At 42.5% G+C, this 15,299-nt stretch overlaps 1 long non-coding RNA gene across 5 annotated transcripts in view; it reads left to right on the top strand.

The window, feature by feature from the left end:
- The window catches only part of LOC109319860, a 24,796-nt gene extending 24,434 nt beyond the window's left edge, over nucleotides 1–362 (top strand). For all 5 annotated transcript variants that reach the window (XR_002103650.1, XR_002103651.1, XR_002103649.1 and 2 more), the window contains one exon: nucleotides 329–362. This is a non-coding gene — a long non-coding RNA (uncharacterized LOC109319860). The remainder of the gene's footprint in view (nucleotides 1–328) is intronic.
- The last annotated feature ends 14,937 nt before the right edge of the window (nucleotides 363–15,299 follow it).

Here is a 15,299-nt window from a genome sequence, read left to right as displayed (position 1 = left end):
GGGTCAGCCTGCCAGCCCAGAGTTGCTCTGATTTAGCTCAACATGCTGTAGAGGGGCTGTCTGGAGCATAAGGCTGTTCCATTGTGGGGCTAACCAGCAGGCAGCCCCCATACTGAAGCACCCTTGTGCCCCAGCCAGCTGGGTCAGCATCTACATATATGTTGCTACCCAGTAAAAAACTCCGCAGCAGGGTAGGACTTGTATTTGCAAGTCCTACCCTGCTGCGGAGTTTATTAGTTTCCTGTGGCCTAAGAGAGCTGCATGTGTAGATGCTGAAATGTTTAATGTGGAGTTAATTAGATAACTCTGCAGTAAATGTCTTGTGTAGATGCGTCCGAGGAGAATGGAGGGGACCATGGAGAACATATCTCTTTCCTCATTCTAAGGGTAAGACTTCTCAGAGAAGTAAGTACCAACCCTTCTTTTGGCCTTCTACTTCTAAGGATTTGGAGCATGAACAAAATCATGATGACTGCTATTTGTTACACTAGCACCTAGAGGCCTCAACTGAGCACATGCCCTATTGTGCCAGGTACTGTACAAGCACATAGGAATAGTTCTTTCCCCCAAGATATTAGATTAACTTGACAATGAGGAATATTGGGAAGGGAGCTTGCCTAAAGTAACAAAGCAGGCAAGTTGCATAGCAGAGGCTAGAACTTGGGTCCCTGGGCTCATTAGCACATGGTGTCTTTACCAGGTTGTGCATAACCTAATCCATCATACTCTAGAAGCATGAAGAGAGGCTCTATTTGTTTAGTTTGGATATCTGAGATAGGGTAGGATATCAGTAAGTTATAATGTGAAACATGCCAATTATAGAGTTTACTGTTTTTTTCTGGGAGCATTAAAAATAACCCTTTTCATATTAAATTCAGGGAAACAAGCTATCTTTATTTTTCTTTTCACTTCCTGGAAAGCAATCCCAACACAAAGCTCATTTTCTAACACTATAGTTTGATGCCTTCACTGCAGACTGTTGCATTTGCAAGCGATAGTTAAAAGGAGAATATGAAAGCCAAGTTTTCATATTTTGGTGTCACCACATGCAATCTCAGAAGTTGCTCACCCAGATTAGCGTTGAGGTTCTGCAAAATCATAGTGCAACGAGAGCAAAGAAAGAAGCAGTAATTATTTTGCAATATATCGGCATGACAGTGATCAGTAACTAGAGTTCACTTGGTCTCAACACACTACATTATTGTGTTAGGCACTTATTATCTGGCACCAAGATTCATCAGATTATACACACACATTCGCTAGTTGGCTCAGAAGGCAGGGCGATTGGTTTATTTTGATATGTCAGGGTAAACTTTTAGTTTTGGTTCTAGAAGTAACTGTGTGCTTAAAGTGAAATGACTTACTTGAGATGGATGTCTGCCCCCTGACAGGCTTAGCAGGTCTCCTGAGGAAGGGTAACAGCAATAACTGATTCTATTTGCAGCTGACACCCTCAAACTTGTTAAAGGCTAAAGGGACACATTCTCCAGGAAGGCCACTTTGCAGGGCCAGATGGAGATACACAGGCTAGATACAACCAGATACAACAGTTCACAGTGTACAGTTCCCTCTCTGTGGGGGAAAACTTTGTGGGTGAAGGTGGCATAGTCACATGCTATGCCAGGTGCTTTACAGCCTGATCAGGAACATGGCAGGATTGGGCAGGTGCAGGGCTGGAAGAAAGCAGTTCTGCTCTGCAGGGGTGATTGGTGCCTCCTGAGTCGGGGGGGTGGAGGGGGCACACAATTTGTGGGTGGGCCCAGGGCCAGGGCAAAAGCCCCATATCCACGCCTATACTTCTGTGCCATGGCTTACTAACCCACTCCACACACCACCGGCTGGCCTGCACAGCAAAAAAACTTCCCTGTCCTGAGCAGGGCTGTCAGGGGCCCATCTCGGGGCAGGGCACATGCCCCCATTGCCCCTCCCACCAGTCGTCTGTGCTGCTATGAATAATCCTTCACCAGTGTACAAGAAATCTATTGGTGACTGTGTACAACAAAGTGTTCTCTGTGTCCAGCCCACAGAAGATATATGAATTGTTATAGCCCATGGCCGGCGAACCTTGGTTCTTCAGATTATACTGTAGCAGGGCATGTCTTTCTAGTCCATTACCAGATGTCCCAGGTCATAAGTGCTGCCAGTGGGGGGCACAACTCCATGCCACTTTGACCACTGCTGCCACTAAACATTGGGCCCAGCCAAGCTGCATCCCCACACACTGCTGTTGCTGCAGAAATCGTACTGCTGCTGCCAGCCCCACTGCTGCTGGGCCCTGGTTCTGGTCAGGTTGCAGCCCTGTGCCCTGCTGCTGGTGCAGAAATCTGAGTGGGGGACACATGCATATGTCCCCCACCCCCAAACATATTGTCAATGCAGGTCAGCCAAGAGAGCAGTCATTACATAAGGGCACTGAGACCTCATAGAGAGAGGATGAGCCAGCATTTAGAGCACTTGCCAGTGGCTTGGGAGACATTTCAAGACCTTGCTGTGCTGCAGACTTCCTGTGGTCTTGGGTAAGTCACTACTGCCCAGACCCAAAGAAGGCACTCAGCTTGGGTGGAGTGTAGGTATCTGCGTCCAAGATTGCAATCCACAATCCCCTTGCCCAACTTCTTAGGCACTTACATTTTCCATAGAAAAGTAGGTATCTATAATTAAATTCAGCTACTGTACATACCTGGAGGTAATGAAGTTGTGACCGAGTTGAGTGTCATGGCATCCGCCTTCTGTTGAGGGCTGCTTGGGATTCACAAATAGGGTGTCCCTCCATCCAAGTCCTCCGAGGGACCCAATCTGGAGGCATGCTCAGAGCATGCTCAACACACACTGACAGTACTGAGGTCAGCACAAAGCAAAGTTTTATAGGATCATAGGAAAGTAGAGCTGGAAGGGACCTCACGAGGCCATCTAGTCCAGCCCTTGGCTCAAAGCAAGATCATCCCTGACTTAAACCATCCCACGCAAATGTCTGTCCAACCTGCTTTTGAAAGTTTCCAAGGATGGAGAGTTCACAACTTCTTTAGGCAGCTGGTTCCAATCCTGGCCACCCCCATAGGCAGAAAGTTCCTCCTAATCTCCAGGCCAAATTTCCCCTGCTGTGGCTTGAGGCCATTGCTCCTAGTTTTGTCCCTTACAGCCGCAGAGACAAGCCCATATCCATCCTCTCTATCATCCTACAAGTATTTGAAGACTGCTATCAAATCCCCCCTGCCTTCTCTTCTCCAGACTAAATAACCATAGTTCTTTTAGTCCTTCCTCATAAGTCTTGACTTCCAGGCCCCCAAACATTTTTGTTGCCCTGACTCTTTTCAAACTGTCCATGTCCTTCTTGAAGAGTGGGGCACAAAACTGGATACAGTATTCCAGGTGGGGCCTCACCAGTGTGGAACAGAATGAAAAATCACTTCCCTTGATTTGCAAGTGACATTTCTATTAATATGACCCAGGAGGCTGTTCAAAACAGATGGTGCAGGTGCTACCCATCCTTTATTTAATATTTCTGGAGCACTCACCTTGAAACTGGAGACCTGGTTTTAGGACTTCCTCAGCTGAGTGGACTCCAAGTCCTATATCTGACCTCACTAACCAGCATATATCTGATAAAGTAGGCTGTTGCCTATGAAAACCCATGCCTGTCTGAAAGAGTTGGTCTCGAAGTTACCACCTTGCCTGACTTCCATGAGTAGGCTGACCATCTGGAAATCCTGGAACTCCAGCACACTACCCCCCCCCCACCTTTCCTCCCCCAATGCTCTCACAAGTTAGCGGGGGTGGGGCTACATACTGGGCAGATAGTGGTGCCTGCCCGCCTGCTAGGTGCTCCTTGCTGCTTTGACTCTTGGCCAGACTGTGTTCCATACTCCTGTGATTCTGGGACGCCCATTATAATTTTCAACAGCCAGCTGGGACCAGCCTCTGAAACATGGGTCTGTCCCGGTTAAAACGGGACATCTGGTCATCCTGTTCATGAGGCTGTAGGCTGGATTCAGAGCACTCTTCAGTCCTCCTGTTGAAGCTGTGCTACTGTGAATACAGCAGTCATCTAACAAAGGGGTGGGGAGGGGCTGGAGGAGAGAGAGAGGGGAGAAGGATGGGGGAGAAGTAAATTTAGATTGGATCTCAGGAAAAACTTCCTTACTGTTAGGACAATGAGGCAGTAGAACAGACTGCACAGAGAAACAGTGAAATCTCTATTGTAGGCTTGCAAGAGAAGGCTGGATAAGCACTGGACAGGGAAAACTAAGGGGTGGCATTCCTGCATTTGTGATGGGGGGCAGACCACATGACCTTGTGGTCCCTTTCAGGCCCTATGATTCTGTCACCCAGTGAGGTTCCCAGTGGTGGTGCGGAGTCCTTGCTCTCAGCCTGTTAATTCATTTTGCATCAGAGTAATTGGATACAGTATACAGTGTTGGGATTCCCTGGAGCTTGCTGTGTCTTTTGGGTGGGGTGAGGGATCTAGCCTGGGAGCTCGTTTGGGCAAGTGGTTAGAAAACATGGTGCACTTTAACCATACAAATGCAGTGGGCTGCTAGGCTTCAGTGAACCTTTGAGCTTTTCTTACTTTTTATATTCCCTTTGCAGAGGCACTGGAAAGTGCTTAATCCTCATGCCTCATTGTTCACTATATACTCTTTTATGAGAGACGTGCTGGGCACACTGGCAGCTCTGAGTGAAGTCAATAGGAGGCTTGGGTATGTTCAGCACCTCTGAAACTGGGCTCTTTCAATCCAACAAAGCACGTCAACATGCAGTTAACTTGAAGCTGTGAACAATCCCATTGATTACAGGGAAAAGTGTGGCACATGCTGAAGTCCTTTGCTGATCTGGGGTCTTAGGTGTTTGGGTTTCTGAACCTCCTTCCCTGTAATATCCCATAGATGGCATCAGTTTATCACATATCCTTCAATGATCCATTTTTGTCGGAGGAAGAGATAAAGAAACAGTTTCAACTCTGCCGGCTTCCAAACCAATCAGTTTAAATAAATGAGAATTCATTGAAACCAATTTCCCCTAAACTGCTTTAAAACAATGTTTTAAATGTTATCCATGTATTAGATGATTTTATCACTATGATATTTCATGGAGTCTAGGTCACTTCATACACCATTAAGTATTGCATGAAAACAGTATCTTCTGTTGTCCTCATAGGGTTAGACTCTACCAATCTTAGTTACAATGTCCAGGTCTATATAAGGCACCGACTGTGCAGCAGCTTGTTACTACTATGCAGTAGCATTGCATGGCAGGAAGCATGATGTGATGCAACTGCACAATACTTAAGAGCTACTGCCCTGTCAGTGTCACCTAAAAACTGTTGGACAATGCTACTGCACAGTAACTCTGGTTACTGTGCATTTATTTAGTACTTGAATAGTAGTGTCTTGTGTAGATGAGCCCAATGAAGAGTATCCTTCATCCCTGAATAGCCCATCAAAGCCAATGGGTCATTCCTGAAGTAAAAGACAACTCATCATGAATGAGGGCGTCGGAATCTAAACTGTGCTGGCAAGATCATTTTCCCAGTGGGAATGACGTTTTCATGTGCAAACAGCATTTGGTCTTAATTGAGAGGTCCATTACACATCTGTATTAACTAAATACATGTGTCTTAAAAGACAAAACAACAAATGCACTAGACAGTAATACAATCACCTACTCTGGAAATTTTGAAGAGAAGACTGGATGGTCACCTTGCTGGGGTCAACTGAACCCAGTTGTCTTTCCTGCCTGATGCAGGGGGCTGGGCCCAATGATCTTTTGAGGTCCCTTTCAGCTTTACAATCTATAAATCTATGAATCATATCCTATAATGACAAATTCTGTGCTCCAGAAGTCTCATCTGCTCTTTTATACTTTGCCACTATAAAACAGGAAACAAAAGGACGCGGGTATGGCATGTACATGGAAACAAAGGTTTTCAGTATGTTTAGGGTACAACATTGTGATACAGGAACCTACATTCCATTTTCAAAAGCCACCCAAGTGCTAGGAGCCTAAGTTCCACTGAAAGCCAATGGGATTTAGGTTCTTTTCACTTTGGCACTTTTGATAATGTCTCTTTTTTCTGTAAAGAATCACATCAGGGAATCATATTTCTGTGTGGGTTAATGAGATAGAAGGAACAGGAAATAAAGTTAATTCTCACTTTGCTAAGTTGGATTTAGAGCAAGGGTTCTTTTTTGTGAGTAGTACATTAGAAGTTTAATGTCTATAAAAAGCATGGTTTATACCTGCATTGCATAAGTCTGTTATATCTTTTGCTGGAAGTCTGCAATGCCAAAAGTAAAAGGTAAAGGTACACCTCTGTTTGAGGAAAAACATGGTTTTAACCTATTCTTCACTATATGTTATATATCTCCCTGTCTGCCTGATATACACACAGTGAAGCTGGCCAGCTGGGGGACCTCAGGCCTCATCCTAGAACCACTGAAATCAGTTGGAGTCTTTCCATGGGCTTGAGTGAGTTTTGAATCAAGTTCTTAATTCTTTGGCATGAACTAGATAGGCCTATGCACTAAAGCAGCGTTTCTCAACCCATAGGTTGCGACCCAAAAGTGGGTCCAAGAATATATGAAAGGGTCGCAAACAAATTTAAAAAATGGATCAACACACTTTAAAAATGGATTCTCCTTTAAAGGTGCAAGACATGGGAAACCGTGCCTCTTGGGTTGCCCCACACACCCTCCCCGCTGTTCTACACACTGGGGGGCTGGAGCCAGGGGGCAGCAGGTCAGGAGTGAGGGCCAGTGGGTCAGGACAGGCCATTGATGTTTACAAATGGGTCCTGGTACAAAAAAGGTTAAGAACCACTGGGCTAAAGTACCAAGCTCAGCCCCACTGAAACCAAGGATGACCTATGTCTTCTTTCATGATTAACCATAATGGGGAGGGTGAAAGATTCCTTTTAATTCTCTTCCAGCTGGCTTGGTCTTGGCGGGTGTTTATACACATGATCTGGGAGGTGTGTGTGCACAGCGAGGAGGAGGTAAGGGGGGGAGGTGTGCTTTAGAGTGGCTCTGAGCCACTCTAGTTAAAGTGCCTGGAGTGTCACATGTATCAGCATCCCCGTGCTGAAAAATGATGGGGGGTGGGAGGCGGGGGGGGGGGAACTAAAGCTTGTTGAATAAGCTTCAGTTAAAGCACACCAACGGCCATTTTTCAGCATGGGGCTGCTGATACACATGATACTGGAGTCCAGCAGACTTGATTAATCGAGTCTGCTCTAACACAGTGTAATTACAACATGTTGGAGCAGCCTCGATGCACATGTATAGGTTCCTGGAGATACCAAGCTTGACTAGATTACACCAGAATCAGAGGCCAGGACAAGAAGAGGCCTCCAGGGCCATCTGGTCCAGTTTCCTGTGTTCCTGAGCAATTGTTACCTGAAGGAATCCTACAAGCCCACAAACTATCACCCACATCTACAAGACACAGTACCCAAAACACAAGGGACACCCTATAACATGCCACACCTAAATAATCACACACTCAATATTGCCTCACCGTGGCGGCCTCGATCTGCCACCCCCTGCCCCTTCCCCTTCACAGACTTACCAGCTTGGCTCTCTCTACATGTGCCAGAATTAAAAAATCCTGAGGTTTAATCTCTCTATCAGGAGATCATGAGTCAGAGTTCATTTGACTTGGAAATCAGGAGTCTCGTGATTTTTTTTCATGAGAGTTGGCATTACAGCACACTATTGTTTTTGCTTCAAAGGTATAAGTGGGCGGAAAAAGAAATGGAGACAGCTGAGTCATTCTAAGAAGAAAGCATGCATTTTTCTTTCTGGTGCAAACCAGTCGACTTGAGTGTCAGTTTCAGAGTTCGCTTGCTCCTTGAAGGCACAATGAACCAAAGGACAGCTGCTGATTACACAACCTCTCCAGTCCCTAATAACCATGTGCATCCAGCAGGAGGAATTGTCTCTCCACATGCTAACACTAATAGTTTTAATTTGTCCTTGTCCACACTGACCACTGAGTCATGTTGGCGGACGTGACTCCCTGGCATTGTATTCTGGCACTGCGAATGAAGGCAAAGCCATAGTGCTTTGGGACTGGGACTCATTTGCTAAATGTCGGCATAGAACCTGGCACAACTGTGCTCCAACATGGTTTAACTTCAGGCGCTACCGCAAAATAAATAACAACTTACCTCTGACTATTTTACATCTTCTGATCTAATATGAAAGGATGCCTCTTCATTGAGCCACCCCCTCCTTCTGCCAAAGTTAATGGCAAGTTTAGCTTGCAAATGCTTCTTATAGCAATTTTGCCATTAGTCTGAAAATGTAATGAAGCTGCTGTAACAAAAAGGATGTTCCCCTCCACTACTTTAGTTCAAAATCTATTGGAAGGCTAGACTTCACCATATAGGCTTTCCCTGCATCCTCTACAGAAAAACAGTACTTTATAGCAGGTATAGCTCTGTGGCTGATGTACCACTCACCTTGGTGTTTGAGCACCAACATCATTATGTTAAATGACATTCAGTCCCTGTAAATCTGAGTGACTGGTTTGTGTATGTGCGTCTGTAATCCATGGGGTTGTGACAGTGCCCACTGATTGCATCCAGAGGCTGAGTGTCAGCTGCTATCATTTCATTCAACCCTTGCGAGTGACCTTCAGATAGACAGTCCTATGACTAATCTATTCCAGAAACATGCTGATGGACTTCCTGCTGAATTTTGCTGTGTTTACTGTCTGGGATTCCTGATTGACAGGGAAATACAGTACCAGTATGTAGTACGACTCAACTCTGTTGTGTGCCCCTTTCTTGTTTACATCATAGTAACCTGGGGCAATTTGAGGCAAAATCTTGAAGTCCTCACTCAATATTTCCCTGAGCCTTTATCCCATTTACTTTCCTACCCACTTAGGCGGGTAGTAGTGTTACCACTCTGATAAGTACCTACAGCACACAAATAGGCCAATCCCTTGGGAGGATGACATCCCTGTGTTATAAGCAAGACCAGTAGCTACCCATGTAGACAATGTTGCCTAACATTTTCTAATATCTCAGTCATTTCCAGTTGCTCATAACTTTGCCAACCTTTAAACCTTTAGGCTAAAATTCTCCTGGCCGGGTGTCTGCTTCAGGCTGGATTTTTTCCCCTAGTTCCAGCTAAAATAATTTGTCTGTTTCTGAGAATGAGATTGGGAAAATGATGTTGCTTTACCGTATTTAAGATGTTTACAACCTCACTATTAAGATGCTTTAGGTCTTTCATGCTTAGCAGTAGGCACCATGCTTTGGCCTGAGGCTACTCGGGTATCAGGGATGGGCCTTCTGCTGCTCTTCTGAAAAGCCATCTACATTTGACCAAGTTTTAAGTCTCTGAAAAATCAGAGTTTGCACATACTCAGTAAAGATTTGTTAAAATGTCACTGCTAAATTCTTCAAAGATTCTACCTGCCCTGATTGCCTTCCAGACCCTGACACCTTGTGCATATAACCAAACTGCCTCATCCTCATACAGCAACTTAGCATGCTCTGTCTCAGGGCTCACAGCAGGCTGCGCATGCTCCACTTAGGTGCTGGAGGCCAGCAGTAGAACTGAGGTGCTAGGCACAGGAACTGGGATCAGGGAGATTGTCTTTCCTGTGCTGTCTGTATTTCTGCTGCTATCCAGGCTGCGTGAAGGAGGAGAAGGAAACAATCTGATTATAATGCAGAAAGGTGGGAAGTTATAAGCAGGGGTGAGATGGAAGAGGAGAAAAATATGAAAAACTGGAGAAACATCCTGGCAGAAAGGATGACAATTCAGGAGGAAAAGGGCCAGGAAAGGATATGGATAAGAGCAAGGGTGAGGGGAGAGGGATGGTCAGAAGACAAGCAGGAACAGGGGAGGATAGGAGCAGGGGTGAGGAAACACAGGCCATCTACATTTGGGAACAGGAATATAGGAGCAGAAGGGGAGAGAGGCAGGCTGGCTAGGGCAGGGGCAAAAGGTGTTACAACGGTTGGTGCCCATGTTCCTCCATCAACTGGAACAGAGCTCAGGACTCCTGAGTCTCAGCATTGCTTTGCTGTGACACATAGTTGTGAAATCCACTAGCAACCTGTGCAGCTTATCTTCTGCTAGTACACTTGTGTTGTGCTTCTATGATGCTATAGTGGGTCTTATACCAGGCAAAGAGATTAAGACATGGTTATTCTAAACTAAAAGCAAGTTTATTGAACCCTAACAGATACAATTCTAATAAAACTTGAAGTAACAGTAGCAGTAAAAATTTTAGGTTTCTAGCTAGTCAAAGTAGATGCTCACCAGCCTGAAATGTGAACGCAACTCCACTGGTTGATCAGGCCATGAAGGCTTGTCTGGGGCTCCTGGCTTCCACGTCCGATATTAAGACAGGATCTTGGATCGATGACAGGGTTTCTTCAGGTTTTCTTCAGGAGTGTTCTGAAGGGTACATTTTTCTACCTTTCTTTATACACCATGCAGCTTGCATTTTTTAATCCATAATATTAATTTAAGCCTTCCTCCTAGTGCATATTAATAATCTTGCTTCTGTTTGCCAAATATGGTTGCCTTTAACGGAATTTTCTGTTCTGAGTTAACCTTTTTATTCTTAGGCGGGGGTAGGTTTTGCTTTGACTGTTCCTCTTTTGCCCAGGTTATATTTATTTAATTTAGTTAGCCAACTTCCTGATTCATTTTAAGTTAGGGACAGTATTTTTCCATCTGTTTCTTTACTGGGTGCAGGTCTTGACCACAATTCAAGCTAAGCATGCAGCTTGAGCTGAGCACAAAGGTCAAACCCAGGCCTGAAATCCTCTGGGTCCCAACAGTTTCCCCCTTTTGGTAACTTTTTTGTGGAGGGGTTATTACACCAATGTACCTTGTTTTTGTGGAGTGTACACCTTTTCATTTCTTAATTTAAGGACTTATAGTGGGGGTTTAGTAGAGGTTAACAAAACGTCTGTGAAATGGATAAACTTGGCGATATGTCCAGTCTGTTAAAACAACAACAAAGATGACAATAGCAATTCGGATGCCAATTATTATTACAATGGAGTGAAACACTAGATTTAAATCTTCTTGGGCAGTAAGACTCCATTCCAGCAAACCTTCCCACCAAGAATGTTTCTCCGCCCTTTGGACATTTTTCATTACCTGCAAAACTTTTTATTATGTTTAATTTGTACCATTTACGATTGTGCTGTTTAATAGAATTTACCATGGCACGCACATCCAGATGAGACAAAACTTGTTTTAACACTGGCAAATTTAAACCTAACAGAATTGATGTAATGTTTTTATAAAACCATGGTCTAGCCCAGATACTCTGTGTCATCCAACAAGGCACAAAGTATTTAAAATTATAGTTTTTGGTACACAAAACATTACAAAAACTTTGTTTTATGGAAAATGCCATTAAATATAATTGAATTTGATCAAGCATTACATAGGACCAGTGTGTTTGTACACAAATGCACCCTTTTCCAGCCTAAACTTTTGCAGAAAGATTTTTACTAATTATGTTAAAACACATCATTGCACATCATGTTGCTTATCTAGATTATGATCTTCACACACATATTTTACATTTTTGTGAGTCAGGCACCGTTTTACGTTAATTGTTTTTCATGCATCCACTTTTTATATGCCCGCTAGTGGTGGTATGATAGGTACATGACAACTTCCTTACTGACTTCAAGACCCACCAATGGTATGTGGTAATTTGATATTTAGCACCAATAGTGACTATATAAACAACAGTTTGTTGTTGTGCTTTCTTATATACAAAAGAGATTAACTTTCACCAAAGGGAAAGGTTCCTTTTTGCCACAGAGGTGTGATCTCATATATTTATTTTCAGTTTGGTAGGGAGGTGACCCTGAAGGCCTGAAAAAAATATTTGAATAACTATACTTTGACTTAGGGCCTGTGCATGGATGCAGGCTACAGCCAGGGAGACATTTTATTGAATTAGCGTGTCAATGGCAGTGATGATTACTTGGTCATTATTTTTTAACCTGCTGTAATATAGGTAGAATGTCTCCTGCCAGTTGGTTTCCCAGCCCTAGGCAGGATAATGATCCAACTAAGGCCCTTCTAATTTTTTGCATTTCAGCAGCAGCGTAACTCAATTTGTTTGCCAAAACTTTGATATTGGCACTGTCTAAAACAGCTGCTCCCAGTACTGCTCTAGCACCTGCAGTCGATAGCACGTCACACTTCGTTTGTATGTGGATTTGGGCATTATTAGCATACCAAAGTTTTAGCCATTGCTTTTAACCTTGATGACTGGTTTGCACATAGAGGGTACATTTTGGAACACCTGTGGCCAAATTAAGTCCCTTTAAATCTATTTGAATTTCCTTAATAGCTCGTTGTACTCCCAATAATACTTGTTCATCAGATCCAGCTTAACAACCCAGTTGAATCATGGCTGCATAATAGGATTTTTACTTATTTGAGAGGCATTTAAAGTGGGATTAATCACTTGTAATGATAAATTATGCCACACTGTCCATACCAAATAGGCAAACTTTTCTACAATTTGTGGCACATTTCCCAAGCATAGCCATAAAAACTGAATTTCCTGCAGAGTCCATAAACACTGATTTGGATTGGCAAGAGACACCAAATTGGCAGGCTTGAATTATTTACTAAGAACTAATTAAATATTTATGACTGTTGTATACAAGCTAATATAGTGGAAGAGATTTTTTCATCTGGAGCAGATAACTGTGTGGGAGAATTTTTTAACTGGGAAACCAGCTTGGACTCCTGAAGCCCAATTACAGTATACAATGTTACCTTTATTTGTGGGACCCAACTGTGAAAGCATGCACTAATATTGCCTAACACCATGATGAAACATTATGGAAAGGGGGTTTACTACTTTCAGTTTCTTCCAAAGTTGAGTAGAGCTCAACAGTGATATAACTTCCATCTTTACCCATCAAAGTTACATGGCTCTGAGAAATATGACTTAGTTTTACTTTACTTGATTCCCACAAGTAGGCTTTGCTTTGAACTATCAGGGTACCAGAATCCCTATTTATTTTAATTTTTTTGCCATCACCAAGATTGTGACATTTGCCATAGAACCTGTGTGCCTTTTTAGATGGGGTATGTACCACTAAGGGGGTTCTTTCCCAGGTACTTCCCAATTTTGTAGTTGATAAATCCTTTGATAATTCAAATTGCAAAGGGCAGACCTACCTTCCAGTCTGCTGCAGCTGCCCAAATGGCGCTGCAACATCATTGAGCCAAATTTAATTTTGTTTTCAGCCATCATTCTGGCATATGGGTTCCAGATTTAGGGAAGTTCTGACTCCACATATTTCTGTTTTCTTTAAAACAATTAGTTAATGCAGTTTTCCACACACAATCTGGTAAGTTAGCATTATATATTACATGTAAATGCTAATGGGACTTTCTGGAAAATAACAAAAAACAAATATATTTATATGTGTGTGTGTTTTGTTTTTGTTATTTTATTTATATATTTATATATATATATTCATTCCACCAGATTCATAAAGAGTACACACATTACCACTCTGTAAATGCCATCTTACCAAACAAATAGTGCCTTTAACCTGAAATTTCCATATAAACTGCCACATTTTATGGCAGGATTAAGACATCCTTCCAGTCCAATTTAGAAAGAAGTGTCCAGGTCTGGGATCCACAGGCAAGTTTAATTTTTAGTATTCCCAATATTTTTATTATATTTACATGGTATTCATATGCATTTAAACTCTTAGCAGCTAAAATAATTCAAACAACAAGACAAACAACACAAAACAGATAAGTCAATTTTTGTTGTTATAGAAAAAGCATGGCTTAGGTAAGGAAGATGCTGTTGTTTCTGTTTGTGGTTCTGAGGTTTCACAGTTCATCAGCCTTCCTATAGAGAAACATAAAACAAAGAGCTCCACTCATTGACGGGGAAGTTATTGATAGCCTTCAATTAAAGCTAGCTCTTTAATAATTTAACTTTTTGTCATTTTTATGCTGACCATAAAATGATAGGTTGGATAGCTTATAGTTAGGGTACCAGTGGCCCTTAATGAATGAGCATTGCTGGGAGCTGGTAATTTTTTAATTACTTCTACCCAATAGGCATCTGAAGTTTGACCGTGCTGGCCTAAAATGATTCCCAAATATTTTACCTCCTGCTGTACTATTTTAGCTTTTTCTCTGTTGACTTTAAATCCTGTATTTTGAATCATTTATAATACTGCACAGATCACTTTATAAATTTTTGCATGGGTCCATGAATTAAAACATTATCTACATAGGATATAACTGCAGTTTGGTATTGATCAGGCAACTGTTCCCGCATTTCAGCTTATTTTTAGCCCACACCTTTGGGTGCTGACTGGATAACATTCCTTGTTCAGTCCCAATGCAACTTTAAAACCTGATTTATTTTAAAGTTTGCACACTGGAACCCCTGAGGAATTACATGTAAATTAGTTGTTTTTAGCTTCTTTGTAAAATATATATTTTTTGGTTTGGTTAAGGAGTTTTGGTCTTCTTTTTATTGAATCCTTTAAGGGATTTTACTATATTTGCCTTCCAGAATTGGAAAGGGGAAGGAGGACTCATTACTTATTACAGGAAAAGAAGCACCTGTATTTACTAACATCTTGCTTGGGTGTTTCTTTTCCTTTTCATGTTGTAACAAGCATTTTATTAACTCAATTGTTGGAAACCCATGGATGTTTTCTTTTTGTTGAATCTTCCATGGGAAATGCATTTTTAACCTGCAAAACAAAATTAAGAAACTGCCATGGCAGATATCTTGCTAAGCACCTGGTTATTATTATTCAAGTTTTTGCCCCCTTTTCAAGCCTTTGACTGTGATGTCTGGACCCGTTTCAATTTAATTTCCCTTTCCTTTGACAGTATTTTAATTTGATATACAGTAGGAGTAGTCTTATTTACAGTTTTGGCAGGTCCAGCCCTGATGGAGCACAATACACGTTTTTGGTTTTTTGGGGTTTTTTTTTAGTAAGCCTGGTACATGACCAGGTCACCAACATTTAATTTTACATTTTTTTCAAGTGGCCCAAAATGCTTGTCCAGCTGATTATATTTTACCTTTAAAGCTCAGGCATTTGCATTTTTTTCTGCCAGTCATGGCTTAGTGGTGTATAATTGTATGGACAACTGTTGTTTTTTACAAAGCCCTAAGAATTAAAAGCTATTTTACATTTTAATTACTGCCTTGTTTCGTAGTTTCATAGTAGCTAGAGTCGGAAGGGACCTAGGTAGATCATCTAGTCCGACCCCCTGCCTTGGCAGGAAAGAGCACCGGGGTCA

The sequence above is a fragment of the Crocodylus porosus genome, unplaced genomic scaffold (genome assembly GCF_001723895.1).
Source record: "Crocodylus porosus isolate Cpor-Errol unplaced genomic scaffold, CroPor_comp1, whole genome shotgun sequence".
Lineage (NCBI taxonomy): Eukaryota > Metazoa > Chordata > Crocodylia > Crocodylidae > Crocodylus > Crocodylus porosus.
The sequence above is the reverse complement of the archived record's forward strand: the minus strand, read 5'-3'. Positions and strand labels throughout refer to the sequence as shown.